The 3,619-nt window shown below is 30.1% G+C and overlaps 1 protein-coding gene across 3 annotated transcripts in view; it reads left to right on the top strand.

Annotated features, from left to right (window-relative positions):
* Nucleotides 1-3,092, top strand: part of GRIA2 (glutamate ionotropic receptor AMPA type subunit 2) — a 149,456-nt gene extending 146,364 nt beyond the window's left edge. For all 3 annotated transcript variants that reach the window (XM_029939683.1, XM_029939691.1, XM_029939715.1), the window contains one exon: nt 1-3,092. This exon is cut by the window's left edge and continues 636 nt beyond it. The gene's annotated coding sequence lies outside the window, so the exon portion shown is untranslated.
* The last annotated feature ends 527 nt before the right edge of the window (nt 3,093-3,619 follow it).

Below are 3,619 nucleotides of genomic sequence, written 5' to 3'. Positions count from 1 at the left end.
AACTGAGCGGGAAGTGCTTATAAAGGCTTTAGGTGTCAGTTCCATATTTTTCAAAGCCAAATATGTAAATGCTAAGGAAAGAAAACAAAGAGAAGATTCAAACCTTGTAATTTAATATTGTTATTAAAACTTTAATGTATCCTATTCCTTAACATTTGGTGTTAATATCAAATTACTTGGCAATGCTTGACATTTGAAATAAACATTTTTCTATTGTTTTATTTGCAAGTGGTCCAATTTAATTTTGCTTAGCTACAGTTTGGTCATACAATAAATGAGTTTAAAGACATTATCAAATTGCTAGGTTCCCAGAGAAAATTGCCCCTTTTAAGAAGGCCAGGTGGTTTTCAGAGTCTAAACTTGTCCCAAAACAATATCTGAATCTGTTTTTAGTATCTCTTACTATGTGTAAAGAAATATTTACATTAAGCATTTAATCTGTGTAGATAAATGCTAATAGATTTAAAAAGCTAATATTAAAAAACAAATATCAGAATATGTGGGGATCCATTTAAAAATGTTTGAGCTTGCAGAAGTATTAGTTGTAAATGAAGTTAGGAATGCCTAGAAAGTAGCTTTTTAAATAGTTGCCAATCGGTCACATTCCATAAAATAATCTTAATTTTTGTTTTCAAAGTTATAAGAGCTATCATAAAGCTTATGAATTACGAATAATTTAAGCACTTTTGAGTCACCTGCAATGTAGTTTCTTCCCATTGCCATCAATAAAAATAACCTTAATATATTGTATTTATTCTTATTCCTCAAGTGGAACGGCTATTTTAATATGCGCAGTGGGGACAAAACTTCACATTTCTGTAAATTTTGACTAAAGAGCTTCTATTCCTCTAGTTAAAAAATTTCAAGGAACTCTCTTTCCCTTCATCAAGGGCCATTTATTTATCTTAAAGCTCCCCCCCAAATAAAATTAATTTAGGATTTTAAACAATTGCTAACATCCAATAGTTATTTTTAATATCATTTATTAAAATAATTATTTCTGCAAGTAAGTCTTTGTGTAGCACTTGGCATTTTACTAAATGACTTGAAAACATTTTTATTGATTATGTTTCACAGAAGGGAAGGAGGACGTAGGATTAAACAGCCCCTTTCATGGAACATGGTGGCATGTGGCATTATGATGTTCTTCACCAAATTTAGTCATCCCTCATCACAAATTCCTAGAGAATACGATATTTTAGTGCATTTCTCCTCATCAGGAATGTTGGAGATGCATTTTCAGTTTTACTAATACATGCTAGAATGACCAAATTGCAGACTAATTGTTTCCACATTGTACTTAAAATGAGTTTTTAAAAATGAAAAAGATGACTCTATACAATCAATGCTATTTATTGTACCTCTGGGCCTACTCTTCTAAAAATTGTAGCTTATCAATTTTTCTCTGTCAAGCTTGAACTAATGTAAATAATTGAAATAATGTAAAGTTATATTTTCATGTTTTTCTAGATACAACATGACAAGAATACATAATGTAAGAGTATTTCAACTATGGATAATGTTGATTGGATAATGCACATCTCAGTTACAAAGCAGTAATCATAGTTTAATATCCATGTAACGGTGCATCAATATATTGCTATATAAATATGTCTGTGTGCATATAAGTGAAAAGTGGTCAAACAAGAGTGATGACAGCTGTCTAAAGGTTTTTTTATTCATTTTATATAAAAACTGTTATGGAAAGACCAAAATGTTTATGAACTATTCTTATGTAAATTTACAACTGTCCTTTACTGTACTTTTTTGTTTACAGTATAGTACCTTATTTTCTGCTGTGTTAAGTGGGTGTCAAACTCCAAGGAGACATACACTTTCTACAACTTCTATTGAAGATATTGGAATTTCCAATTTTTCATGTGTACTATGTCAGAAACTGCTTTTGATTTTATTTTTAAATCTAACATCGGATGGCTTTTTCGGAGTGTTGTAAAAACTTCAATCATACATAAAACATGTTCTTACAAAAGGCAAAGATCTTTATTTATTTATTTATTTTTACCTAATAGTTCTTCAAACTAATAATAATGAGAAATCAAAAAATATATCTAAGTGTATTCCCAGACTTGGCTATTTCTATTGAACAAGGACATCTTTGCTAAGTTTATACATCAACTAAGTACAAATGGAACAGAGTAGAAATAACTTGTTTTTTTTTTTTAGCTAAAATGATCAACATTTTCAATATTCCAAATCTACAATCATTAAGTGCTTTGCGCATATGTAGAAATATGAGTGAATCAACTACATTTCTTATTTTGTGGTAGATATAATGTCCTATATTGTGTGTTGTGAGGTCAGTTGCTTTTCTAGTCATATTAAAGGGCGAGAATGGTGACTTGCTTTAAATATTCCACAAGGTGACACATTTCCAGGCTCACATACTTCAGAAAGGGTGCTCGTCTATTGTTTTATGGAGAGTACTAATGAGAAACTAAAACTCTCACAGTTCTGATTACGTCTTTTTACAAAGGTGATCATTTTAATATTTAGGCAGTCCCTTGTAGGTATATTATACAATTATTAAGATATTTTAGCCCTTCAAAATTGCACTTTAAAATTTCTTTTAACAACTTTGTGGGTTTTAATATATTCAATGTTTAATGGATGAGTATGCAAATTCATCTGCTTAAATATACAGAAATCTTTACTTTCCACTCTGCAAATACTCTAAATATGTTCGTGGTCATGGTAGTAAATTAAGCAAATGTAGAGAAGTATTAATAATGTAATAACCCTACAGGATCATTTCAATACAACACTTCGACAATACCATTAAAATAGAACACTTAATGAAACTAATTAGAATACAATGTGTTTCTCCTCCCTTTTGTCTATCCCCTATCTCATCACATTCAAGAGTTATGAGTCTAGTAAATTTAAACAAAGAAATCAAGAGTCATCTGTAAATTGAAATATGTATCTGGGTAAACTTGTTTGCAGCTGGGTAGAATTTTATTATCTATTGCATTTTGACACCTCTCTGATCTGTTCTGTAAAATGAAGTGTAATTCAGATAAATATTCTATTTACCTCTAATTTGACTGAAATAAGCAGGTGTTTTGATTGAATTAGTTGCATAAATTCTCTATATTATCAATTTTAGTTGGTAATGTGTGGTTTATCCATGAACTCTGGAGAGTTAACTAAGTTTCACAAATTCAAGAAAATAGAAGAATGAGATAAATATATGTTTTAAAGTAGAATAATTTTGGGCAGGGGTTTCTAATACTTAAAACTGGTTTATTTTTAATCACCAACATGAAAGATGGGTAAGTATAAGTGAATCATCATGATATTCTGAATGAAAATCAGAGGATGTATTAGATGACATGTGAAAGTTGTATCAAATTTTATTAAAAGGAGGGATTCATTCTCTTAATGTATTGCTTTGGCTTAGACTATGACACTAGAAATTCGATTAGATTCTATCAGTAAATGGTACTTTCTCTATTCCCATGTTTTAAAATAACAACACCTCATAGCAACTGGCACTCTAAGTACATGAAGGTTCAAACATGTTTATATAAATATGATAATCAAGCTCAGAAATGAACACAAATGACCTCATATCCAGTGCAAGCAGGGAAGTGCCTGG

The sequence above is a fragment of the Suricata suricatta genome, chromosome 1 (assembly GCF_006229205.1).
Source record: "Suricata suricatta isolate VVHF042 chromosome 1, meerkat_22Aug2017_6uvM2_HiC, whole genome shotgun sequence".
NCBI classification, from domain to species: domain Eukaryota; kingdom Metazoa; phylum Chordata; class Mammalia; order Carnivora; family Herpestidae; genus Suricata; species Suricata suricatta.
Note: the sequence above shows the minus strand (reverse complement) of the source record. Positions and strands in the feature narration are given on the sequence as shown.